We start from the raw sequence: 16,414 nt of genomic DNA, 5'->3' as shown, positions 1-16,414 counted from the left end.
ATTTCAAGCTATCCTCCTTTGTCCATGGAGGGGGGGTTTAAATAGATGAGGAAGGATAGGCCACAATAGGCAATGGGTGGGTGTTTTAAGTTTCTTATGTGGATGCCAACAATGTGCGAAATTCCACTTGGGATGAGCCAGCTTGGATGGGTTTAATTTTTGAGTTTTGGCCATGGTGGATTTTTTGATTTTTGGTTTTCTGACCACCAAGGTCGCTGGCCAGCCAGGGAGGGGTCTCTATCCAACTCAGAGAGGTCAGCGCTTGGTCTTGATGAAGCCAATTAGGGTTGGCCATGTGTAAAGGTATGGGATTAAAATAGTATGGGAAAAGGTCCATTTTCGGTTAAATTGGGACAAGGCATGGATTGAGTTGGGTTCAGCCACCAAGGTTGGTCTTGGACTGAAGAGGATCGGATGTGTTAGCTAAACTTGTGTGGAGAGGTCCCCATCTAAGTGATTTGGTTAAGTATGAGGTTTATAAGAATCATAGGGCTAAAAATCTTTTTAAAGAAGTTTGAAAGTGGCTGGTCCTCTTGCCATTAATAGTTTGATGATGTGGCAAGGCTCTCAAGGCTTTTCTATGCCTTGGGAGTGGCTTCATGGCTTGCATGTGGCTTGGTTAATTTTTATGAGGAGGGATTTTGGATTTATTTGGTATTTTATGTGAATTTTGGCTTGATTTTTGATTTTGAATGCTTTGATTTCAGATTTAGAATATTAGGAGTGATTTTAATTGAATGGATGATGGGGATAAAATTCATCATGTGGGCTTTTAATTGAATTTGGGCTTTTCGGAATGACTTAAGGATTAGATCTTTTAAAATGAAAATTGAGTTTGGGGTAAAATTTTGGCTAATTAAATGTTGAGCTTGGTGTAGGAATATGACATGAAGGATTTGGCAAAATTTCAAGTGATTTTGAGTTGAATTGATGGATTAATTTGATAGATTTAGGCATATGGTCAAAATCGGCAAAATTTCAAGTGATTTTGAGTTGAATTGATAGATTAATTTGATAGATTTAGGCATATGGTCAAAATTGGGCCTTTTTTATTTGAATGAAATAGGGCTTCCATTTGGATCAAATTGTGCTTGAATTTTTCTTAGATTAGGATTGGGGATACTAAATTTTGATTTGGAATTGAAATTAGGTAAGATTGGGGCTAATTTTGGGACAGTTGGGCCATTAAGAGCAAATTGGGGCTTTTCTTGAAATTAGGTAAGATTGGGGCTAATTTTGGGACATTTGGGCCATTAAGAGCAAATTGGGGCTTTTCGTCAAATTGGACTAATTTGGTCAAATTGAGTCAAATTGATGATAAAATATTGAAATTGGAAATATTGGGGATGATTTTGGAATTCTTAGGTCATGAGGGGTGTTTTGGTAATTTTGGTCAACTTTGGGGGTATTTTGAAAATTTGGTAATTTTTTTGTGAATTTTGGTCAATTTAGGTAGTGTTGAGGGGTTTGAGGTGATTTTTGGGTAAATTTGGGTATTTTGGGTAACTTTGGGATTTTCGGCAAAGATTAAGGTTGTAGGGGTATTTTGGTAATTTGGTGATTCTGGGCTAAAATGGGCCAACAAGTCGTGAAGCCATACTAAACCAATAGGAACCATATGAGGGTTCTTTTGGAGAGAACTCATTTTGGATGCTTAGTGTGCTGGTTCTAACCCTCTTAGCTAAAGAATAGGGGTACAGGGTCATCCACATGATCTCTTCAATACTAAACCAATAGGAACCATATGAGGGTTCTTTTCGGATGCTCAATGTGCTGGTTCTAACCCTCTTAGCTAAAGAATAGGGGTACAGGGTCATCCACATGATCTCTTCAAAAGGAGTCAGGAGACCAATCTAAGGGGTCATAGGGTTTAGAGTATGTGAGAGAGTGTGGTGTGTGCAAGTCAACCCCACAAAAACCAGATCACCCAGGGTTAGTCCTAAGGTCTGACCATCCTATGGGGCACTCCACTTGACCTCCTTTATATTGACCCTACCTATTAAGTGCTAGAGGTCAAGATCAATATATGGTACTTCAGGTTGAGTAAAGAAGGGTTCAGAATTTCTAATGGTGATGGTTCCTTTCTAGTCCTATAGGAATAGTCAATAAAAAAGAACTATGACTAGAGCCTAGGCTACTAAAGAGGAAAAACTAGACCTCGACCCAAAATGAGGTCAACAATAATCATAGTGCATTTTCAAAATTTAATTCTCATTGGTTGATTTTAAAAAGCATGTTTAAATTTTAATATCAGACTTCTGTTACATTGTTCTTCGTTCATTATAATTTAGAATCAACATATGGTTCCACGGCTCTTTAACAATCTTACAAAAGTGCAATTTGATAAACATGTTTAACTATGAAAGAAATTTCATTTAATCTGCTTCAAATAGGTGTTACAGACTGAATACATGAAAAAAGCATCAAAAGAAACAACATTCTGAATACATCTAAAACATCATATGCTAAACACATCTTAAATATCATATGTTGAATACATATCTGACACAATATATGTTTAATACAATATATCCTGCTCTGACACTGTACAAAAGGTGACAAAAACTGTCTATTTGTCCTCTGTCAGATGAGCTCCTGATCAAGCTGTCCTACTAAGCCATGCACCAGAACAAGAATTCCTTTTATGGGTACTTAGAGGTCCAACCATCTCATAGCTTGTACAGGTGTAGCTCCTTTAACTCTGTATTTCGTTAGACCCCATACGATACTTTGTTGTCATCCATTCTTCTAAATGTCACAGACACTCTGTGGTGTGTACCCCCGGAATGCCGTGCTTGGCTAAGTTTGCTCCATTTCCTTTAAGTATTAGTTCTGAACTCATCGGCAGTGGAATCTCAACGAATCCTTTGAACTTCCGAGGGCTAATAATGTTGATTTTTTTTCCAAATAGTATATATCTCTTGCTCATGATGGACATCGAGCATAAGGGCCTTACAAAATCATGATGGTCTATATGCACAGGAATAAAATATCCTTCATCATAAAAATTTATTATACAACTGTTGAGAATGAAATTAGCTGGTAATATACTCCATCTGACCATCCTTATTATCATCCTCTTTATTTCAGAAGGCATAGGATCCACCATATCTTTTCCTAAGATGCCTAGGTAGTTTCCTTGCCTATCTTTGGTGAAATTGTACCAATAACCACATTGAATGGTTATCCTGCCTTTTTTGCTCATCCACTTTTGTGGTTCTGAATAAGTTCTCTCCATTAGCACACCAGCTTAACAACTGTCTCTAATGTCAAGAACGTAGTCTAAAAATCTTCTTTCATCATTTCTAGAGAAGACTCTTGTATACAACTCTCGGCCTTCCAGAATGTTGATAATTTTTCCTTGTACTTCCTCGTAGAATTAAAAATCTTGATTTTTAACTCTATTCATCCTTTCTAGCAATGCTGTAGGGATCCTTTGAGATAGTCGAGGTGGCTACCTCATCTCCACATCTTTAAGATACCATGTTTGACTTTGCTCTGTAGGTAATGGAATATATGACTCAGTGTCCGGGTAAACTGTCTCCTGGCATCCCGCGCCAGCTGTTATGAACTCCTCAAAAGAGTTGTAGTGACCAAAATGAAGAACAGTGCATGTTGAGCATTCCATGAATGCCCCTCCTCTTGATGTTTGTATAGGAACTTCAACGTTGCACATCGGGCAAATCCCTATAAAGTTCATCTGGTATTGCTAGTAGTATCTACTCTACAGTAAACTCAGACTCATCCTCCATAAAAAGGAGACTATTAGAAGTCTCTTTTATGCAAGGATCATAAATTTTCCCCTAAGGGATTAGGGTGAGTAAATTTTCTGGCTCTTTTAATCATCTCTTTTCTTCCTGTAGAAAAGTTATGTGCTTGTGAAATATAGCATTTCAGCGTTGAGTTCTTCTAAGTGGTGCATCTGACACACTTTCTTCATCAACACTGATTAAATTCCCTATTTATGTGGTTATCATGGATGGTAAATGACTGGTCCCCTCCATTAGATTTTCTTGTGTTACCACTTTCTTCCACTTCAGTGAGGAGTCTTCTTTAGTACTAATCCTCAACAGTGATGATAGTCCTTCTTTCTCTTGGCGGATGACTATGTCCATCAGGGGACCCTCATAGCTTACTTTGACCTGACCAAAGTCTAAGTCAAAATCTATGATTCCACCCTGACCTGTCCTTTCTCTATTCAATGTGAGATTTAAGTTGTCTCTAAAAGTGAAAATCAACTTTCATCACTACATTTTTCTGCAGATGACAGAAAACATCATTGCGCTGAAATTTAGCGCGAATAAGAATAAGAACGAAGCAATTATTAAACACAAGTTTTAATTTTTACAAGTGAGAATTTCTTATTAATTTATTTTAAGTTAATGGAATTTTAAAATTAGAGAAAAAAGGAGAAAATTAAAGTGAACAAATTCAAAAATTTTAATTTTATTGAGGTTAACTTGTTACAAAGTTTTGGACTTAATTACAGACACTTGGCCAAATAAATAACCCTAGAACAACACGTCAAGTAGTATGTCTTCAAGTAGCGGCCATTGATCAGCAACATAGGTCTTTCGCTTCAAAAATTCATCAACTGCTAAGATCCTTTTGAATAGACCCTTTCTATGACAAATGGTCCCTCCCAAGTTGGTTCAAAATTTCCACCTATCTTGTGGCGTGCAAGGATAGGTCTTTTGAGAATGAGAACAAGGTCAACAACTTTGAACGCATTCGGGCAGACTAATTTTTCATGAGCCTGGACCATCCTTACCTAGTAGAGTTCAAAATGCTATTGTGCTTCAAGTCATTTTCCTTTGAGATTTTCAAATTCATTAATTCCAAGTTTTGCATTTTCTTCGATTTTGATTTGGTTGGCGACGGTGACTTTGTGAGACGGTGTCTGGACTTCCAACGGTATTACGGCCTCAGACCCATACATAGGTGCGTAGGGTGTACATTGAGTGGGAGTGAGTTCTGAATGTTGTCCACTTCCATAATGCTTCTAATAGTTTATTATGCCAATCTCTTTTGTTTTTATCCAATGTTTTCTTTAAGATTTGCACGAGCATTATGTTGAAGGCCTCGACAAGGTCATTTGCTCTAGGATAGTAGATTGGAGAGTCCTCAAGTCAATCCCATGTCTCTTGACGAAGTTGTTTATCTTTGTGCTTTTGAAGGCTACCCAGTTGTCAAAAATCACTCTGTGTGGTACACCGAAATGGTAGACGATCAGGCTTTTGAAAGATTACAGAACTTGCTGTGTTGTAACCTCTCGTAATGATACTGCATCTACCTACTTAGATAATTTTTCCGTAGCGACAAGAATAAATCTATGTCCCTTATAGGATTAAGGGTGTATCAGACCTATTATGTCTGTGGCCCAACACTCGAATGGCCACGTTGAAATGATTGAGTGTAGTGTAAAACCACCCCATGCACTTGGTAAAGGTGACACCTACTAGCCGTATCCATGCAATATAATATCATTGCTGGCCAATAATATCTGATTCTCTTGATCTTCATTTTCATTTTTGGCTCTGAATAGTTAGCACCACCCAATCTGATGTGTACTTTATTAAAGATATTTTGTGCTTTGGCTTTGCTCAGACATCGCAGCCACATCTGATCGAACGATCTTCTGTAGAATACATTGCCCACTAAAGCATATGATATAGTTATTCTCGTTATGTGGTATGACTCAAACTTGTCTTCTGACAGCTTTATAATTTTTAAATATTCTTAATGGCTTTTGCTAATCTTCATTGTTGTCAGTAACTGGAATCATCATTCCATCTTCTTTTTTGAGTTTTTGTAAGTTTTTTAGGTTGATCTAAGACAAAGCTCTTCGTCCTTGAACTGTAATGTTTATGGAATCCATTGGTGGACATGGCAATTCCTTGGAAAGTTTCGTTAGACCGCCGGCATGGACATCTCCTTGAGGAATCTGGTATAGAGTCACTTTGGAGTTACATTCAAGAAGCTTCATTGTGTACTGGTGGTATTCTGCTAGTCCTGGTTTCAAAATCTTGTATTGTACAACAACTTAATGAATGACGAGTTGTGAGTCGCTATAGTTGGCAATATATATCTATTGAGATTGTCAATTTTATCCCAGTGATCAGTGCTTCATATTATGCTTCATTGTTTGTGCATGGCCCTGTCGGGTACTAGGATAATCTCAACTTAACCCTATGTGGCGTGATGAAATTCAGACCAAATCCTACTTTTCCTGGTATAACCATCTTTGAACCTTTATCTTTTCTATCTGAGGAAGCTCCATCGAAGTACATTGCCCAATGTCTGGCACTGAGCGGTTCTACTTGCAGTATCTATTGATCTGACAGTTCATCATTGAGTGGAGACCCAACTCAAAGTGGGTATACTGGGAGAAAACATGGAGGGGAACAAAAGTTATATTGAATTGCAATAAAAGCATTGATCATATTGCTAAACGTCCAGAAAGTGTTGGTCGGGTTATCAAATATTGTAATGGATTAAGTTTTGAAATAAGGGTAATTTTATGAGAAATCATGTAATGTCTAACCATTTGGGTGACAAAAATTAAAGCTAGAAAAAACTTCTTAATAAGTGGATACTTTACTTCTATCGGTATTAGACTTAAACTCAAGTAGTAGAGAACATTTTCCTTACACTTGTTATCGACCTGAGCCAACAGGGCTTAAAGAGAGCCGTCTAAGGCCCCGGTATAAAGTATCAATTATTTTCACGGGATAGGGGCGGTCAAAATAGAGGCTGCTAAAATAAGAGGAGTCATTAAGTATCACTTAACGTCCTCAAAGGCCCGTTCGCATTTCTCTTCCCAAATGAATTTGACGTCCTTTTAATTAATGTCAAGGAGGGCTGAAACCAACCTGAGAGATTAGAAATAAAGCATCTCAGATATGCCTAATATAAACGTCTCAGATATGCCAACTTTCCTTGGAAGGAACATAGTTATTTCAAAGTTTTGGGAGGAGGTATTCCAAAGATAGCTCTAATCTTATCCGGGTAAATCTCAATTAGACAATGACGAACAAAGAATCGTAGATATTTTCCGGAGGTGACGCCAAAGGCGCACTTTAAGAGATTCATCTTGAGATTATATTATTGTAATCGGTCAAATAAGATCCTCCAATTATACAGATTGCTTATATTTTGTTTTCTTTTGATGACAAAATCATCGATGTAGCATTCCACTTGGTTGTGAATGAGGTTATCAAAGATCTTCATTATAGCTCGTTGATAAGTTGCTCTGACATTCTTCAAACCGAATGACATCACTGTGTTGCAAAAATCCCAATCATTATTCTAAAAGTTGTAAGTGCTGCATCTTCTGGAGCCATCTTGATTTGGTTATAACGTCACAATCCATCCTTGAAAGAGAAAATATCATATGTCGATGTGATGTCCACCATTATTTTTGGTATCGGTAATGGGAAATCATCCTTTGGACATGCTTTATTTAAATCCTTGAAGTCAACACATACACGGACTTGTCCATTTTTCTTCTTAACTCGTACAATATTAGCTAACCTTGTGGGGTATTGCTCTTCTCTTACAAAGTTAGCCTATATTAACTTCTTTATCTTAGCAATGACTTGTTGCTCTATCTCGAGGCACATTTTTTTGGGGGATTGTTTTACTGGGGTCATATATTTGTCTACCTTAAGCTTATGAACTGCAACTTCTGTTGAAAATCCTAGCATATCATCATAGCTCAAGGCGAAGAAATCTTTAAATTCTGACAATAATTTTATCATTTCCTTTTTTATTTACACTCAACCCCTATTGACCTCACTTCTGGTTGAGGCCTAGTTCTTCCTCTTTAGTAGCCTAGGGTCTGGACAAAGGAATTTCTTATTGACTATTCCTAGAAAACTAGAAAAGAAACACTTACCATTAGTCTAAACCTCTCTTTACTCAACTTGAAGCTCTATATTTTGGTCCTAACCTCTAACACTTAGTAGGAGGGGTCATTATGAGGGAGCTCAAGGAGAGTTCCCATAAGACTAATTGACCTGAAGGTTGACTCTGGGTGATGTTCTAGAGCTAAGGCACTCACTACAATCACATCACTCACAATCACTCACAAATACAAACCCAAAATGTCCTTAATCCGACCCCTTAATCCTTTGGGGGACTCATGTAGATGGTCCCTTAAACCCACTGGCCCTAGGATAGGGTTTAGCTAAGACCAGTACATAGAGGACCTAAATGGGGATTCCAATTGTTCATAGCTCATCTATGGTGGTTGGCACACCAATTCTATCAAAAATACTCAACTTGGCCATTTACCCTAAACTCCCCCAAAATACCTAAGTACCCTTGAAACTCTAAATTTGGCCAAAATTCTAAAATTTACCCAAAATACCCAAATTTATTCAAAAATCATTTCAAACCTTTTGAAAATACCCAAATTACCCAAAATCACCAAAAATTGCCAAATTACCAAAATACCCCTCCTTAGCGCAAAATTCCAAAAATATCCCAAAAATTTCCAAAGCCCTCCAAATATTCCTAATTTCATTTTTCTCAACTACTACATAATCTAATTTGAGCAATTTGACTATCTTTGTCCAAAACCCCTAAATTGCCCCCCTAAATTGCCCTTAAAAGGCCAATCTCCCCAAATCCACCTGAAATGTCCATCAAATTGGTCCCAATTTCCCCCAATTTCAATCCTAAACTTAAATTCACCTTCTATGTGACCAATTTAAACTAAATCCTAGCTCAGTTAGCCAATTCTTTGAGCCCAATTTTGATCAAAATCAAAACCCCCAATTTTGGCCACATGACCTAACCTCACCTAATTAAACCCATAGACCACTCAATTTGCCACAATTTATGTTCAAAATGCCACAATTTATGTCTAAACATCAAAATTGACCTTCAATTGGCCTTGGTGAAGCCTCAATTTTATTTAATTTCAACATAAGTCAAAAGCCCCAAATTTTTCCCCAAATTCGTTATGCCTCGAAATTTCACCAAATTGAATTCTTTAACCCCAAAGTTGGCACCCAATTCATGTTTAGAACTCTTCATCACATTCCTATTGACCATTTTCAGCAATCAATTTGGAATTAGCCCAGGCCTAGCCCAATATAGACCTAAGTCTAGCCCAACATGCCCAAATTCACCAAAATTCCACAATCCTTCAGATTGAAACCCCAATTGAACTCAAAATTCTTTCAATCCTTCACCAAAAATAATCATTACAATCATCTAAATCAAATGAATAAATCAATTGGTCCAATTAACATGTCTACCCCAAGTCTTGATCATTTGCACCCACTTGGACCCATGCACCAAAATTGACATATACATGTCAAATTGGTCAAGACAAGGCCACCACAGCCAAGTTTTGGACCCTATTGACCAAGCCAAACCCCATGGAACCAACCATATGAGCTATGGACCAAAGAATCCCCAAATTAAGGGATTTCTTTCCATGAGCTATGGACCAACGGATCCCCAAATTAAGGGATTTCATTCCATATTTTCTTAAGCCAATGATATTTTTTTTCAAAACTAAACACCAGCCCATTTAACGGTTGTGACATATTCCTCTGGCTTACCTAACCTCCTAGCCACCTCCCCTGGCTTGGTTGGTTGGCCTAGTGGCTAGAAAATGTCCAAACCAAGAGACAACCCCCTGAAATCAAACCAAATTCAAACCTAGAGGCCACCTCATCCAAATTAAATGTTAGAGCCTCTCTGTTGTCCACCTAAGCAAGCATTTTCACCCCCAAATTGGCCATGATAGCCACCCTTAAGCTCATTTTATAAAAACCTCACTTCAATGGCCTTGGAGAGCGTGCTAAAAATTTCTTAGATAGACCCCTCCAAATTACTACTAGAGCCTCTTTGAGACCTCCTAAGTGTAACCCGACCACCACATTGCCTTGAATCCCCTTACCAGAGTTTAATTTTTGAGCTCCACCAAAATAAAATTAAACTCATCAAATCCCATCAAATCGCCCTCATACAGAGACCTAGCATAGCTCTAGACCAACACCTGAAATCTTGCTTGGTCGAATTCATACCTAGGCCTTTCACCATAGCAAGAGGCTTAATCCCTAACCTCCTTGGACCTCTACGAATGTGCCAAGCACGTTTGAACAAAGCTTCCATTCTTAGAGCAAAGTTATTGAACTCCTCCTCCTCCTGAGTCTATTTTGATTCTCCATTCCATTAAGCTTAGTTTAATGGCTTGATTACCGTATGGATCTATTTGTCACATTTAGACAAGCATTTAGGAATAAACCAGACTTAATTTGGTTATGAAATGAGTGAGATCTTAAGCTTTAAAAATGGAACAAACTAGACTTAATTTGATTAAGAAATGAGTGAGATCTTAAGAAATGAGTGAGATCTTAAGAGTGAGATCTTAAGATTTGAAAATGGATTGTTCTCGAGCTAAGGCATTGGGGATTATGCCGGGAGCTATTCGATCATGCGTTTAACTCATCAATGGATGAGATCAAGCTGGATAGTGCCTTCATACTTGAACCACGGGCTGAGTTAGCGCTGGGGCGGATGGCGGAGTTGAATGGGAGCACGCCGCATAGAGTTTCAGAGCCTCCGTAGGTTGACATGGCGCCTCACATTTAAATAGATAAATAGGGTATTTTGTAATATAAATAAACAACCCTAACTTCAAAAGTCCATATCTTCGGGTAGAAAAATCACAAAAATAAAATAAAAACACCCGCTTGCTCAGTGAACAGAGGAGAACAATGTGGAAATGATTTAAAATTTTTTTGATGTATACTTTATTTTTAATTAATTAAATATTATTTTGAGTCTTTTGAATCTCCATGCATGTAGACATTTCACCACGGCTTGTAATTTTGACATGTTGTTGCCTTTATCTTAGGAAACATTCCTTGATTTTCCCAAAGTCAGAGGATATCACAGAGGATATCTCTTGACAGAGATCCATATTTTTCAACTTTATGTCTATTATTTGCAGAAACTAATCATAATAATTAGCATGTTTCATGAAAAAAATCTAAGAAAATTTTGAAAGGTTTGATATGACCAGAGAACCCTTTAGAAAATATTTCATGGGTTAAGTCATTAAGAATGCACTTAATTTCCACCAACCCTAATACACAAAGAAAATTAATTTTGGGAAAAAAAAATATTTGAATGACTTAATTTTTAATCTCCACTGTGATTTAAAGTTTAGAGAACTCTCCATAAAAATTTCAAAATATTTGAAGCTCATTTAATAACTCATATTTGATTTTTCAAGTTAAAAGCCACTTTTAACACTAAAATGATTTTTAACAATTAAAATATAACTCAAAAAATTATAAAAATTAGTTTTTGGAGTTCTCTGTGATCAAAGGAATTTTCTAAAAATAAAACTAAAATAAAAATAAAAATTCTATCTCAAGCCTATTTTTAATATTTAAATAATTAAAAAATGATAAAAATCACAAAAATAATAAAATTCATGGAAATGTTTTAAATTGTTTCATAAGAATTCAAGAATAATTGGAATATTTTTTCTAATTTTCTATGTGAAGATATTGCATTTTAAAGCTAAAATAATTTTTAGAGGCTAAAAATGGGTTTTCACTAAAATAATTCTAAAAATTCAAAGAAAAATTAGGAAAAAGTGAAATTTGTTTCTCTCGGAGGAGGTAACCTAAGGTTGCTAACGAGGCTTCCTGTAGTCTAAAAGAAATTATGGAACTCATTAAATTGAGTTTAATAAATTCATTTGGACAAGTGAATCCAATAGAAAATAGTTGTGCCGGAACGAGGGAACCGTGGGATCCTAACCCGTGTGGCTCTAATCAACTTTAACATCCCTCATAAAATTTAAAGAACTTCAACCATAGGGCCACCTAATTTTACATCATAGCATGACACTTTAGAAAACTCAAACTCTTCACGAGAAGGATCTTGGTGCTAGAATGGTGGGCAGCATGGCCATCGCATGGCCATCTTCAACAATTCCCTATTTAAACAAATTTCCTTCCTTAGAATTAAACAACCAAGTCATAGGATTTTGAGGTTGTTTGCTTATGCAACATAAATCCTCACCTTTTCTTTAGTCATTTGTGTAGCTCTGCTATACAATATAAGCCCTAGCTCGTCGGAGGATTCCGAGGTTGTCATTCATCACGACCAAAACCCTCACATCTTCTAGGTTATTTATGTGATTGTTCCACGTAAATGTGATCCTTAAATTAATAAAATTGGCAGGATGAAACACCTAAATATTTCTCCTCAAAACTGAAGCCAAACATTAGGATAAACTAAGAAGTCACCGAGGTTTTCCTTTGAATCTGTGACATCTCTTATATCTTCCTCCTTTGGATTCCAAAAATAAAAGGCTCCAAATTTGAGTCAATCCCATTTCACACCTCTTTATCCGATTTTGTTGAAAAGTCCTATACTTTTGAAATCCTTGAAGATAATATTTCCTAATTTTTATCGAGAGTTTTCTTAGGTGACTTTGGTCATTTAGAATGTAATTAACTATAGAGGCTTGCCCTTACAGGAAATTTTTTCTGAATCCAGCTTAAATTAAACCATATTTAATCCTTTCTATTAAATATGGGAAATTATCGGCAAATAAAATGGTTTCGTAGACCAAACAGAAGTCATTTATTTCTTAATTTATTTGATCGAGTCTCATCCTCAAGTCTTGTGTTTATCCCTCGGGACAGATAAAAGGTTTGAGGTATAGCTCTCTTTCATTTAAACTATGAAAAATATGTGGTCAGTTTGATTTCATATTTTTCTAAACTTAAATATATATGTAAATTAAATCATCCTTTCGAAGTTCCGAAGCGGGCAACGGGATTTCAATTCAGTGACTGATAGCTTCTTACGGGCAACTCCTCAACCAAAATAGCGCCGACACAATTCTGAACATTCTTCCTCATTGAGTAATGAACTTATGAAGGTGGTTGAGGCTGCTCCTCAGTCCCAAGGTTGATTTCTTTTAATTCATCCACTGTTGACTTAGATTCTTCTTTAAATTCTAGTGGTGCATCACCTATTAACTTATCTTAAAAGTGATTATCTACATCGAGGCAATCCTCTTCTAATTTGCCGGTAACAAACATGTAAAACTCCTTGTCATGGACTAGTCCTACAGTACTAAGGACTGGTCCTACAGTACCATTGTCTGGTCCTACAGTACCAAATCCAAGACCTTCTTTCGAGTTAGTGGTTCGAATTTTACCCCTCCACAATTTTTCAAAAAGTTGTAGCTTATACTCTGGAATTTGTTTTGGCACATATCCCTATTCAATTAACCTTTGTACACAAGGAGAAAATTACCTAAATTACCTAAAAGGTAATTCCATTAATTCATTAGAATCCTCTTTGAAATTTACATGATTTTCAGAACTAGTAGAAGGGGAAGCATGGTAAAACTTGATCGGCTTTGAACTTATGCTACAGAATTCCTTGATCTCTAGACTCTCAACATTTTGAGGGTGGATTGGAGTAAGGGTCATGACTTTCACATAGTGGTTGATCCGATCATACATCAACTCATATTCGTCTTTCTCCACATCTTCTAAGGAAATTCCATACTATGGTTTCTTCTATTTTATCATCATCATTTCTTCATCAGATCTTTCTTCATCAGAACTTACTTCCATATCATTGTTGATGGTTGGCATAGTACGTTCAACAATCGTTTTTGTTCTTCCTCATCCATGTCCCCGACTTCGATCTCAAGTGTATGGGTTATAAGAACCTCTACCAGCTTGTTGTGAGGAAACAATAATAGATCATCGAAGTAGAGTTGAATGTACTCTTCTTTGTGATTCTTCTGAATCTTGTACTTTGTTTGCCATAATTTCTTGGGAAAAGATATTTATCTTTGGAGGTGCACAGTAGAAAGCTTCTTCGTGAATGCCGACTTCATGAACTAAAAACATTGTAAATATCCCTTGATGCAATATTCTTGTCCTTCTTTAAAATGTCTGATGCATTGGTGTCGAGACGATGGAATGGAACCATATTATGCTCGTTATTATGCTCGTGAATCCATGATCGTCCTAGTAAAGCATTAAAAGAGGTCTCTACATTGATGATGTGGAATTCTGCGGTTGTTACTAGTTGTACAACTTTCGTTAGTAGCATAATTGATCCAAGAGCTCTTTCTCCCTTTTAGTTAAGTCCTCTTAACATCATTTTTTTGGCTGTAAGCTTTTGATCTTCAATATCCAAATGTGCCAATGTTTGTAGACTCATTAAGTTGAGTGATGCTCACGGATCTACCAAAACTCTGGATAATATAAATATGCAAATACTAATAGAGATGTAGAGAAGTCGATTGTGGTCAGTGGTACCAAGCAACAAGTCTTCGTTTGTGAAGGTTATCCCAAATTATTCCTTTAACAAACTAACATCATCTGAGGATTTTCTGGGCAACTGAGCTAAGCAAGTCTCTAGGTCAAGCAAGGCTATAACTAGAGATTCTCTCATTTCCTTTAATAGGATCAGAGCATTGTAAATGCTTATTTTGGCTGGAAACCTCCTAAGATGAGCTATCATGTTATAATTCACGTTATATAATCCTCCAATCTTTACTTGATTATGTGGTTCTTCCACTGGCAAAGGTAGAGTTAGCTCTTCCTGAGTGACTATTTGTTTTCCTTTGTCCACTGGAGCTGACCTTGGAGGTATCTATCTTCCCACTCCTTAGATTTACTTTTGTAATTTCCTCTTCCTGAGATGCTGTAGGTAAAATTTTTGGTGTTTCTTCTTCAACAGAGAGATCTAAGTTGATAGCAAGTGGTGTACCATGGCATTCAAGGACCAGCTCCTCTCTCCCGTTGCTATTGTAACTGGTATTGTCGACATATTCATCATTCTCATTAACGGCTTCATCAGACTTAAGTACGATTTAAGGACTGGTTTAGAAATAAAGATTGAAGTTAGATTGAGAAAAGGTAGTTACGCTATCACTAAAAATATTTAAAACGTAGCTAAAAACATAGCTAACGTAGCTAAAATTATAATCATTATATTCATAATACCCCGGTGGGGCAAAAAGATAATCATACAAGGTCATTCAAGGATTTTCTCTCCCAAACTGGAGATAACCAATCTAACAATGGGAACCCCTATCCCACCCTCCACGTCATCAATCTTGATGATGTCATTATATTCTTTATCTTCTGGTTGCGACATTTCTCTGATAAAATCTCCATTTATGGTTGAACAGGTTGTAGATTCTGAAAGGCTGCTTGCACTGAAGCGATCTGAATCTAATCTAATATCTTCTTGGATGACTTGTTCTAAACTGTGCTCCATCCATCCTTTTCTGAATAGAGATCTATCATTGTGATTGGCTTGACTGAAATCATATTTATAGAACCTTTTTCAAGTTATTTTAAATATTCCTTTGGGATAGTTATATTTCTTTCTTTAAAATTCCTCTCGAGCCGTCCTTGAAAATGAAATAGCCCTCTATTGTATGTCCCAACATCCCTTAATAGGGCAGAAAAAGGGAAACTCCTTCTTGTCGACTTCTTCCAGCTTCTTCGATTCTGGTAATCTAAACTCGGGCTTCTTTATGAAATTTCTGAACTTCTTTAGCACAACCTCATCTTTAAAGGAATATATCCTCCTTTTTCATTCTGAAAGAGTAGGACCCATTTTACCTTCTGCTCGGTATTGTTCCCCTTTTGGTGACTGTTGGCTAGCCTCATCATACTATTGAGCTTGTTGTTGAGTATGCTGTGGAAACTTTGGTGAGAATGCTCTTTCTGTATCAGTATCGGCTACTTTACCTTATCAACTGTTTCCACTATTACGGACTTCTTCTTGAATATCCTGGTTGTTCTGGTCTTTTCTAATTTTTTATGGGAATCCATGTGTTTAACTTCTTCTTTTAAACTACTGGCTTTGCTTAGCAGCTTCTCGAAGGACTTGATGGTAAGTCCCTTAAGCACGAAAGCTACCAGCCCATAGATATATTTGAGTAGAATCTTAATCGTATGTTTTTCCTGTAGTTGAGGTTCACAGTTCGTTCTAAGGTTTCTTAATCTCAAGGAATAATCCACCAAGGTCTCGTTAGGCGTTTGCCTCTCAACTATGAAATCTCTAATAGAAATATGATGCTGCACTCTAGCAAGTCTTTTTACGAACAACTATTCTGACTCGGAAAATATTTTGACTGATCTGTTGGGTAGCTTAGCGCACCTGTTAAATGCAATTCCTGATAGGCTGCTGACAAACTGTCAAAAGATCAAAGCTTCATTACTTCTGGTGTTGCCACAAATAGCTTGAAAGAGTGCTATATGCTGCCTAGGATTTCCAATCCTATCAAATATCTTAAAGTTTGGTGACACAAAGCCCTCAGGTACATCAAATATCTTAATGTTTGGTGACACAAAGCCCTTAGGTACGGCACGACATCGAACTCCTCCGA

This window comes from Phalaenopsis equestris, unplaced genomic scaffold, assembly GCF_001263595.1.
Source record: "Phalaenopsis equestris unplaced genomic scaffold, ASM126359v1 Scaffold000435, whole genome shotgun sequence".
In the NCBI taxonomy this organism is placed as follows: Eukaryota; Viridiplantae; Streptophyta; class Magnoliopsida; order Asparagales; family Orchidaceae; genus Phalaenopsis; species Phalaenopsis equestris.
Note: the sequence above shows the minus strand (reverse complement) of the source record.